At 46.2% G+C, this 12,150-nt stretch overlaps 1 protein-coding gene across 15 annotated transcripts in view; it reads right to left on the reverse strand.

Annotated features, from left to right (window-relative positions):
- The window catches only part of APBB2 (amyloid beta precursor protein binding family B member 2), a 382,829-nt gene extending 375,159 nt beyond the window's left edge, over positions 1-7,670 (reverse strand). For 11 of the 15 annotated variants that reach the window (XM_061419968.1, XM_061419965.1, XM_061419969.1 and 8 more), the window contains exon 1: positions 7,441-7,654. The gene's annotated coding sequence lies outside the window, so the exon portion shown is untranslated. Of the gene's footprint in view, positions 1-7,440 lie in introns of all 15 variants that reach the window. The other 4 variants (XM_061419976.1, XM_061419963.1, XM_061419979.1 and 1 more) reach the window with 2 other exon arrangements.
- Positions 7,671-12,150: the final 4,480 nt, after the last annotated feature.

The following is a 12,150-nucleotide window of genomic DNA, read 5'->3' on the forward strand; positions in this document are numbered from 1 at the left end:
TGCAGATCAGAAGGTAAGAACAGAGCTATCAGCCAGCAGCAAGCAGGATGCTCCCAGGAAGGAAGGCACACCCACCACCCTCTGTCCAGCAGCCAGAAGTCTCAAGTCAGCCTTGGGGCTGCTTGGAAAGGCCCTGAAATCCTCAGGTTCCTCCAGTCATCAAAGGCCTTGTCACCCCAACACTGCCCCTGATTGACATGTGACAACTGATCAGATTCGGGGGCATTTTATTTACAACAGAAATATCCTTGACCAGAGTTTTCCCAGAGAGATTCAACACAGCAACCCTTAGATTCAGACATATTTAGAAATTAGATTTGGATTTTTCTACTATTCAATGTGTGTTCAGATGAAAGAAACGCACATGAGGCCACCATCTGGAGGCAATGGCTCCATCACTAAGTATGCAGATTCAGGTTAGCGGGATTCTATAAATGGATGAAAGGTGAAATTTTCATCTTCTTCCCAAAGGCTGAATCTAGGAAAGTTTCATGTTGTGGTGGAAAAAATAATGCAGGCTTTGTTTAGGGCCTGGGCAAGTCCTTTAAAGTTTCTGAACCCGGTTTACTCACCTATAAAAAGGGAAAAAAGAAGATACCCCAAAAAACGAAGTGAAGTGTTTCCTATATAGCACCAGGCAGAATTCACCCTTGATGAATGTTACTTCTTCACCTCCTCATTCCTCAGCAGCCCACACACTCCTCTGGGGTGACAGCAGTTGCAAGGCAAGCATTACTGCTCACTATGTTGCCTTTGGGCTTCCCAGCTGGTGCTAGTGGTAAAGAATCCACCTGCCAATGCAGGAGACACAAGAGACACAGGTTCAATTCCTGTATCGGGAATTTCCCCTGGAGAAGGACATGGCAACCCACTCCAGTATTCCTGTCTACAGAATCCCATGGACAGAAGAGGCTGGTAGACTACAGTCCATTGGGTTTCAAAAGAGTCAGACACAACTAAACACATGCATGTATACACATGCAGCCTTTAGTGAAAAGGCCCTCAGTTTCCTAATCTCTAAAATGGGAACAGCACTACAGTATTCTGTAAGAATTAAATAGGGTAACAGCTAAAACAAGCTCTTTGCACAGAGTTCCACAATAATATATTATTAAGACCAGTGAGATCCAAATATTACTAAGTACAGATTTTAAAGTATTATCTGAAAAGTAATTATTTTCTTAAGCCACTATTTAAAACTCAGAAGTAATATGTGTTTTTTTCCTCACCTCCCACCCTCCTGTCAGCTACTCACACTAAAGGTGAACAATCCCAATTCCATGAGCAAATTATCCATAAACCTTCTCCAGCGATTCATCGAGGCTCACGTGGAGGGCATGATACTGAAGAGGTGCAAACCCAGCCGGCTATAACACCACTTCCAGTTCTACGGCTGTAACTCCAACAGCATTTCCTAGAATCACCAATCCTGAATTGTTAGAGCATGCCATTTGGGCAGAAAGAAGTCTGCATGCAAAAAAACAAACACCACAATCTGCCATTCTGAGGCCCTGCCTGCTAAAATTCACATTTCAGTCACTTGTCCTTTCTGCTCTCTCAGAACCTCATCTTTCATCTTGGCACTTTCCTTGTCATTCTTGGGCTATAATTCAAAAATACTTGCTGATTCCCAGAGCACTTTCGAAATTAACTTCTTCTCAGCTCCTAGGACCTTGAGTCTGTACCAATGATTCCACATTCCTGGAAGGCCCCATCAGCTCACCCACAAGCTCCAGTGTGTCTTGGCCTCCACTAGTCAACTTGATCCTGAGGGCAGAGCTCCCTACATCTCAGGCCCAGATTCCCACACTTATCAATTTCATGGATGATTAAGCTGCCAAATAAAAATATTCCCATCAGTTCAGAATGGCATAATCTCAGAGAAAAGGATAGATCTTCTCAGTTGAACACACTTGGAAAATACTCACTATATGGTCATCATTATCACTCGGATAAGGAGAGTGGAAACCTCACCAACAGACAACAGCCCTAGCGCTGTGACGTGCATACGGTAGACACTCCACTAACTAAACTCTTACTCACAGGGCAGCAGTTTGGGAAACGCTACACTCCATACCACCAGTCATGCCAAGGCTTCCTTCTTCAACAACAGCGTTGCCTTCGCTCTATGGAGCTCTGTAAGTTCTCCCCAACCTCATCCTCCTAAGTGCATACTTCTCCCAGCCCGGTTCCAAAAGTGCATTCTTTTTACTCGACTTGAAAAGGAAAAATCAAAACAAAACCGCTCTGCCTCCTACTTCAAGCATTCCTGAAGCATACTTTCCGAGAGAGTTACACTTCAAAAACTTTAGTTATAACCTAGCAGATAAAATTTTGTAAGACTTCCACAAGCGGCAAAGGACAGAATGGTTCACTTTATTTATAACAACTACCAAATAATTAACAAACAATAAAGAAAAACCTTAATTCATATTCCATACCATTCATTTTTTCCATGTTATCTTTCCAGGGCTGTCCATATGAATCTACACATTTTACATACCAATAAATAATATGCTGTGACTTTTTCCTGATTACAAAAATAATGCCTGTCCTAGCATTTGTTCAATACTTAGAGGACCAGGTAAAATATTATGAAAAAGAGATTATGTTGAGAGGGAATGTCTCCTGTAACTCTACACCCTATGCCCCCTCATACCTTGAAACAGACCAAGGCTTCTTACTTCTTGCCAAGTTGTGATGACTTGACTTTCTACCCCCCCCCGTACTGCCTCTCTTCCAGCTCTCATCTGGTGTTTGCAGTTCCTGCCCTACTCCTACCACAGGCCCAGCAGCCCTGGAGCCTAGTTATGATCAGAAGCACTAGATCTACCATCTACTTATTATCACTTATTTAAATCTGGAGAAGGCAATGGCACCCCATTCCAGTACTCTTGCCTGGAAAATCCCATGGATGGAGGAGCCTGGTAGGCTGCAGTCCATGGGGTTGCTAAGAGTTGGACACGACTGAGCGACTTCACTTTCACTTTTCACTTTCATGCATTGGAGAAGGCAATGACAACCCACTCCAGTGTTCTTGCCTGGAGAATCCAGGGACGGGGGAGCCTGGTGGGCTGCCGTCTATGGGGTTACACAGAGTCTGACACGACTGAAGTGACTTAGCAACAGCAGCAGCAACAACTCTGGCTTCCCTTCACCTGCCTCACTTAAAGGTTAATGAGGCTGAGTTTTGAGAGCATATTAAAAGCGAAGTACATTACAAATCAAATTAGATAGGTTTCCTTCGACCCATCACAGATTATAAAAAAAAAAAGTTGATGTAGGTACATTTGGACAGCCATCATTCCTGGTACTACAGCATGGGCATCTGCTCAGTACAGTGATGGTGCTAACATGAAATGATAATGATCAGTTTATTCCAGAGACCGAGGGCTGCAACTCTGATCAAAGGCTAAAGAGACAAGGCAGGGACATGGGAAAAGTTTGCCCAAAGTTCATATAGGTGCCCTGGCAACCAAGGCACAGGATAGTCTCCTCTAAAGCCCCTGAAGAGGCTTATTCCTTAGACCACCTGCACGCCCTGGAGCAGAATCTCTTCAGAAGATGCTGTAAAACAATTTCAAATACCTAAAGTGCTCTACCCAAATCTAATTATTACCTTTTCTCCTACCTCAACTGCAGCCCCACAGAGTTAATTTTATGACAATCATTCTTTGACAAACAAAAACTAGAAGGGATGTAAGAAATGGGCAACAAAATGAAGGGCATTCCACACTGTAGGCTTCCCTGGTGGCTCAGTGATAAAGAATCCTCCTGCCAATGCAGGGGACCTGGGTTCAATCCCTGGGTTTGGAATATACCCTGGAGAAGGGAATGGCTACCCACCACAGTTACCTGGAGAATTTCATGGACAGAGGAGCCCGACAGGCTACCGTCCATGGGGTCCCAAAAAGTTGGACACAACTTAGCAACTGAACAACAATTCCATAAAGCAGGACAGCCCAGACTTAGTGAAACAAAATCAGCTTCATCTAAGGCTTCACCTGTAGTCCTCCTTTTCAAATGGTTGCATCACAGGCCCCTGGACTGGGACCTGAAGGCTCAAAAGACACCATGAGGGTGCCTTCTACTGCAACACCATCATTTTACAGATGGGAAAACTGAGTTTCCCAAGGTCACACAGTAAATTTAAGTAGCAGACAACCCTGGCCCAGAAGGCAAGTCTTGGGATTCCCTGGCTGGTGGTCTTTTTGTGAAATGCCACTAGACATTTACTATGGAGCATCTGTCACTCTGACAAACTACTTCACACCATCAACACGTAACAACATGCAGAGTATGCATTGTGCTTAGTCACTCAGTTGTGTCTGACTCTTTGTGACTCCATGGACCGTAGGCCTCCAGATTCCTCTGTCCATGGGATTCTCCAGGCAAGAATACTGGAGTGGGTTACCATGCCCTCCTCCAGGGGATCTTCCTAACCCAGGGATCAAACCCAGGTCTCTTGCATTGTGGGCAGATTCTTTACCACCTGAGCTACCAGGGAAGACCAAGAATAATGGAGTGGGTAGCCTATTCCTTCTCCAGGGGAACTTCCCCACCCAGGAATCGAACCAGGGTCTCCTGCATTGCAGGAGGATTCTTTACTAGCTAAGCTACCCAGGAAGCCCCAGAATATGCGCTAATAACATGTAAAATTAAAATGGGTAATCTGGGCATATCTTCCTTACATTCATTTGTTAGTAGTACAACTCTTTTGAAAATAAATGAACATAAAAAAAGTTTTTAAATCTGAATAGAAGCTTCTTAAAAACATTCAAATCATTCTGAAGACATGCTGTTCCAATCAAATCTAATTCCAAATAACAAATCAAATATGTCTTACAAGAGAATGCTTATTGAATAATAAAAGCAGTTAAACATAGTCTTATATAAAATAAAACTCGGAAGTTCTACTGCTTTACAAGCAATGAACTGTCCACCTCCTCAGAGGGATTTTCTTGGGAAGCTGACATTTATGTCAGAGATAACAACGTATAAGATGTGTAAGAGTCTGAATATCAGACTTGACACATAGTAATGAACAAATGCTACTTTCCTTAACTTGGGAGAGGAAAATAAGCATCGCCCTCATAAGCAGTAATATCTTCTTACAATACTTTTCTAAAAGTCTGTCCTGTGCCCATGAAAAGTGTAAGGGGCTATACTAAATCAGGGTGCTGAATATTTTAAAACTGAAGAAGGTATTCAGACAACATCCCATTTCTTTTAAGAGACAAATTTAGATATCCTAAAATCAGGATAATCAACATAATACTGTTCCAATACAATGGCAAGCCTCCCAGTATTCCTGCTGTAACAAAAAAAGAAAAAAAAATTGATTTTTGTTGTTTCTCTGGTGGCAGGGAAAAAAAAGTCATCAAACTTTGAAACATGACATAAAAAGAGTAACAGTTTTAAAATATTTTATCTTTGTACATGCGGATTCTTCCACTATTTAGCCGATTTTTCTTAAATGATTTTGTAGTCAGGATTTTTATTACTCCAGTTAACTGTAAGAAGTCAGTCTTTTCAACTTCAGCTCCTGAGTTTTTCCACTAGCACTTTACAAAAGTTTCAGAAAATGGGACTGTGCTGGCTCCATGCAGGTGAATTACTTAGTTAACTGTATTAACATCCTTTTGAAGAGAGAATGAAAGAAACATTTCTTTCCTTTCCAGTTCCCTGGAAAAGGATCTTAACTTTAGAATTTCTTCTCAAACGCTCTGAGCAAATATCTAGACCGACCCCAGCCAATGGAGTCCCTGAGTGATTTTTTGAGGTCATATAATTAGCCAATGACCAAAGGACAGCTACTGAGATCTGCATCTGTTATCCCCAGGTGCTCTGCCTGCCAGCCCACTGCACTCTACCGCCACCTGTGTTCTCTCAGCATTCCAGACGCCCCCCACCCCAACCCTGAGGCTCCTCATCCTCTTAACAAATGTCACCCTTTCAAAACTGCCATTTCTAGGACTCTGCAAGTTACCATAAACAACTGCTCAACAAATATTGCTTCCAAGCTACAAACTGAAAACACCACAATGTGGCTTCATAAAGAAACCCCCCTTCCTGAACGCCCAGCTACCCGAATGCACTCTTAATTATCATGGCCATTTGAGGACAAGATGTGAAAAATAAATTCATGACAAGAAAAATAAACCAAAGACTTAAGAGCCCCCAATCCAGAACAACAGATCAGGATGCCACTGTTTGCTTTTTAAATCAGTGAAATATTAAAACAAAGAACAAACCAATGCCAACCTCACAAAGTTTCCCCATTTCTTGGAATTCAGATATGATTGCTGGCATCATTTTAAGAGAATCCTTTGAGTATTTTACCTAAGTCATCAGGCACAATGTAAAGCCAGTGACTGAGGGACTTCTAATCAAAACGGAGCCGAGTCTTGTCTGAGCTTCTGACACTGACCTTATTCTCCTCTCAGTGTTTGGCCCTCCCCAACCACTCAATCCATCCAAAACAGTCTGGGACAGTCATGGCTCTAAACTGCCCTGAACTTGACCACAAAACGGCCACAACTCTGTCTGATTTCTTCAATGGTTTTTGCTTTTTTTTAATTCAGGCCCTGCGGTCCTTCGACCCTTAGCCCCTGACCCCTCAGTTCTAGACCTCTTCGCCGATGTCAAGATCACCTTTGATTGTTTCTATGGCACTCCGCATCCCTCCTCCGTCCAGCAATGTTTTCAACACACAAATGTCATTTCTAGGGTTCAACCCTCCATTCTGTCCGGCGGGCAGCAAAGTGGATTTCAGGATCAGCTTCCCTGATTCGGTCCCCTTCGCACAGCCATTTTCTAGTTAAAATGCTCCCTGCCTCCGAGAGGGAAATGAACTTTTCCCCCTTTGATCTCCCAGCGGCTAGGCTCTGAACCCCCTAGAATCCATCCCGGTCTTCAACTCCCGGCAGGAGTGCGCTGCCGCTGGTGGAGGGAGAGCCCAGCCGCACAGCGGAGGCCGGTGCCAAGGCAAGGGGGTGTGCGCTCTTCCCCGCCGGCTCCCACCCTCGCTTTTTCCCCTCCGCAGCCCCCCCGGCGCACCCCCTCCCACCCTGTCTCCCCCGCCTCAGGCCCTGCCAAGCCCCGGCTGCCGAGGGAAAGAGGGCGCCGAGAAGCCAAAGGGATGGAGTCAAGGAGTGAGCCCGCAATCGCCGTGCCACCCGGCCCTGCGGCACGGGAGCGGGACACACGAGACTCCGCAGCGAACGCCTGCTGCAGATGCTGTGGCAGCTGCTGCAGCTGTGGCTGCGGCTGGGCGAGTGGCAGTGGCCGCGCTGCCCTCGGGGCCGCGAGGAGAGGAGCAGCCGCCCGGGCTACGCGCCGCCACTAGCCCCACGCCGCTGCGGCTGATCGAGTCTCTCCCCAGCACTCCCGGGCCGCCCCGGGATCCAGAGTAAAAGCAAGGAAGAAAGCTGTGCTCACCGGCAGTACGCGGCGCTCGCCTCGGCTCCGGCGCCCGGCAGCTCTGCTCCAGTCTCGCCCTGCCGGGAGCGTCAGGATCAGCTGCGGGAGCAGCGCACGAGCTTCCTACTTGAGACCAGGACGGGCTCCGGCGACTGAGCATGCCCAGTGCCGCTCCGCCAGTCCCGCGCAGGGAGCGGCGCCGGCGAGATTCCACTTCTCCAGGCTTTGGCGGCGGCTGCGCGGAGAGGCTGGAGGGGCCTGACCGGGCGGGGGCCGATCCCGAGAAAGGCGGGGCCGGGGGCGGGGGCCGAGGAGGAGGGGGCGGGCCGCGCTCCTAGTGCGACCCCTGCAGGCAGAGCCTTCGGGGCCTTTCGAACTCACAGTCCCCTAATCATCCGAGAAGATGGCAAGGAGACAAGGCGGGCCAGAACGTCGAGACCCAACGCGAGGTAGCCCGGCATCCCCTCCTTGTGGCTCGGTGTCTGTCTGCACCAAAAGGCAGTTGGGTAACCTTATCCCTGGCTAGTCTTTTCTCCCACACGTCTGCATCCCCTTATAACAGGAAAATGTCCTCAGATGAGAGCTGCCCACGCCCATCCAGCTGCAACTTTGTGGGCGAGACCTTCTCCTTCCTTCTGCCTCCTTATCTAGAAACCCAGGCATATGGCGCGTGAACACACACACACCATTTCTCCATGTGAAAATCACAGCAAGAGCACCTCAAGGGAGGAACACACCTGCAAGAGAGGGAAAGCATAATCTCCCTTTCCCCTCCAGGAATATTAACTAAAACTCAGACGAGCAAGATCCTGATAAGAAAGAATACCAAGTAGCAATCAGTTTTTTGCCCCCAGACACTGAATAACATCCCCAAAGCATCTTTAGGATTGCTCTTCAACAGTGCAGTGATTGTCAGACTTGAGCCTCCATCAGAATATCCTGAGTGTTTATGGAAACTCAGATTACTTAACAGAATCTCGGAATGGGTAGGTCTGTGGTGCGCCCAAGCCTCTGTACCTTTAACGGCTTCCGAGGTGATGCTGGTCTGAAGACCACGCTTTGGGAACTACTGCTCCACACATACACAAAAGTCTTTCTTACCTCCTTTCTTATCTCCCTCAGGAGGACTATGCTAAAAGTAATTGACTAATAACTACAAGGTAATGGCTGCTCCTGTCATCCTCTTCCCTAAACCTCCACAATGCAGTCCTTCAAACAGCAAACTCACTGGTCCCTATTCTTCATGAGAGGACTCTATGTGGTTGGGGCCCGCATTACTTTTTTCCTTCAACATCATGAATTTACTGAGGACCCACAAAATCTTACAGTTAGCTTAGGGATAGCCGTGAATAAAAAAGCCCAGACCCCTGCTTTCATAGAGCTTAGACCAGCGAGGTGGACAGAAATCCATTAAACAATTACTCAAAAATGTCATTTCAAACCCGAAGAGTGCTAGGAGGGAAATCTACTAGGTGTGTAGTAAAGGGTGTATAATGGGACCCTGATGCAGTCTAGAATGGGGTTGGGAGAAATGAGTAGTGGAGGAAAGCTGCCTTGCGGAATAGGAGTTTCTGGCATTTGCACCCCCAAACCTCTCCCATAAACACTTTCCCTCAGACCAATCTGGAGGCCAACAATTAATGTCACTCCTTCCGCAAAAGAAAAACAATATTGCCGCCAAGAATTCCCTATAAATCCATGGACGTGCTCATCCTCGGGGCTGTCTCTGAAACCCCCACGTTCTGCCTATGGAGTTCGTGCACCCCACAGGTAGTCGACGGTCGCGGTGTAACCCACTTTGGGAAAATGCGGAAAGCTCTCTAGTTCGAGTCTACGTCCTTCTGGTCTAAGGAAGAGAGGAAATCAGCCCAAGACCACTCCGCCCATCAACAGGGGACCACCATCAGCCTTCCAGGCAGATCCTCTTTCCGCAGGTACTCTATTCCCTCGGACTCAGCTCCCCGCGGCTCCCCGGATACCCATCCCTGCCATCCCCTCTTTCGGGGATCCCAGAGCGGTAATCTCCGTCCACCCCTCCGGGATCGATCTCCTCCAGAACGAGAGGAAAACCCGCGGTGGAGCCCTCGGCGGCGGGGCGGGGCGGGGCGACGCACGCAGGCGCAGTGGCCGCCAGGTTGGGCCAAGGAGGCGCCCTGCTCCACACCTGATGCAATCAGCCTTCCGGAAACGGGCCCAGTGGCCACGCTCGCGCAGGAAACGCTCCTGCGCCCTCACCCGGCCGCTGTGTCCCGGGCCCGGCTTCCGAGCCTCCTGGCCATTTGGCTTCGCCCCGGGTAGAGGGCGACATTCGGCGACCCGCAGGGGACCTGCAGAAGTTGGGAAATCACCGCCAGAAAAAGCAAAATCTCTGGCTGCCCTAATAGTGACGTGGAAACGGCCACCGAACGCTCGCTCCGTAGCTGCAGGAGGAAATTCCCTTAATTGTGTATATCCAGAGAGGATAGGCGGGGTGGAAAAGTGGAGGGGAGCTTTTAACCTTGCTTGGTTGCTTCTTTCGTCCGCCTCTCAACACATTTTCTTTCTCCCTCATGGAAAGGAACGTTTATAGTAATAGCCGTTTTCAGGCAATAAGGAGAGAAGTCCCTGACCGCCAGCCCTGCCACCCCCATCTTACTTGGTGTGTAACAGCACGTTAGCTCTGCTACATAAAGCCTTCCACCATGCATTTTGTAAATAATTGGTTTCTCTATGTATCATCATTTCAGTTTACTAAGAAAATCATTTTTTGTTTCACCACCTCGTGCAATTTTGGTATCTATTGTGAGCGGACTTTTTTTTTTTTTTCTTCATGCTGACTCGCCAGTGAATTGTTTTTCAAGGAAATGAAGTATTCCAAAAGCATGTTTATAAAAGCATGGAAGTAAAAATTACCTCTGTAAGTCATTTAAGACTTTAAAGGGGAAGAAAAGGCAGATACAAGGAATTTTAGTTGGAAGGATACTTAGATCATTCTAGAATCAAGTCAGGATCAATTTTTAGATGTTACAGAGGACCTCTCTGTGGTCCAAAGAGGTAAATGATTTTTCCTTACTTAACAAACTACTCAGCAGAACTAAGGTTACAAAGTACAAAATCAGTGGCAACAAAACACATCCTACTACTTATTCCTGCTTCTGAAGTCATTGGTCTTTAAATAGTCCTTGATGTATCCAACCACTGTACAATCTATCCAACTACTTTTAAGATAACCAGAAACTAGGCATTCAGTTCAGTTCAGTTCAGTCGCTCAGTAGTATCTGACTCTTGGTGACCCCATGAATTGCAGCAGGCCAGGCCTCCCTGTCCATCACCAACTCCCAGAGTTCACTCAAACTCATGTCCATCGAGTCGGTGATGCCATCCAGCCATCTCATCCTCTGTCATCCCCTTCTCCTCCTGCCCCCAATCCCTCCCAGCATCAGGGTCTTTTCCAATGAGTCAAGTCTTCGCATGAGGTGGCCAAAGTACTGGAGTTTCGGCTTCAGCATCATCCTTCCAAAGAACACCCAGGGCTGATCTCCTTTAGAATGGACTGGTTGGATCTCCTTGCAGTCCAAGGGACTCTCAAGAGTCTTCTCCAACACCACAGTTCAAAAGCATCAATTCTTCGGCACTTAGCTTTCTTCACAGTCCAACTCTCACATCCATACATGACCACAGGAAAAACCATAGCCTTGACTAGACGGACCTTTGTTGGCAAAGTAATATATCTGCTTTTCAATATGCTATCTAGGTTGGTCACAACTTTCCTTCCAAGGAGTAAGCGTCTTTTAATTTCATGGCTGCAGTCACCATCTGTAGTGATTTTGGAGCCCCAAAAAATAAAGTCTGACACTCTTTCCATTGTTTCCCCATCTATTTTTCATGAAGTGATGGGACCAGATGCCATGATCTTCGATTTCTGAGTGTTGAGCTTTAAGCCAACCTTTTCACTCTCCTCTTTCACTTTCATCAAGAGGCTTTTTAGTTCCTCTTCCCTTTCTGCCATAAGGGTGGTGTCATCTGCATATCTGAGGTTATTGATATTTCTCCTGGCAATCTTGATTCCAGCTTGTGCTTCTTCCAGCCCAGCGTTTCTCATGATATACTCTGCATAGAAGTTAAATAACTAGGCATTAAATACTTCAATTACAGTGGTATGAAATTCTTCAGAACTTCCAAACATCAAGAAATCTTTTGAGTCAACATTTACAGCTTCTAGTAGCTTCACTTGATCATGTGGTTTATGAAAAATTGAGGTTAAGCAAAGGGAATTTTAATGATCACAACAAAATATCAGAGTTAAGATTTTCCACTGTACTGATTTAAAATATTTTATCAAAACAAATCAAAGTGAAATACAAAAATAGTTGCAAAATTCATACACTACAATAAGAATTTTTCAGAACCATATCTACCTTTTTATCTTGATGAATGTGTATTTCTTTTTTGGAATGTTCTGACATTTAGAGATCTGGGAAAACACCTTCACTTATGCAAAAATAGAGTCAAGTAAATGTCAAAACACAGAGGTGCAAAGTACAAACTCATCACAATAAGGTACTAGTTACAGAAGAGCCAGCCTTAACTGGGTGCTAAACCAGGGCCCGATACAGCTAAGGGTTTTACATAGGTTATATAACTTAATTCACAATTACCCCCTGAGTTAGGTACTTATTATCCTTGTGTTACAGGTAGTAAAAATGAAGTCTGAGAATGTGAAGTAACTAACACAAGACACAACAAATC

Source organism: Bos javanicus, chromosome 6, assembly GCF_032452875.1.
Source record: "Bos javanicus breed banteng chromosome 6, ARS-OSU_banteng_1.0, whole genome shotgun sequence".
NCBI classification, from domain to species: domain Eukaryota; kingdom Metazoa; phylum Chordata; class Mammalia; order Artiodactyla; family Bovidae; genus Bos; species Bos javanicus.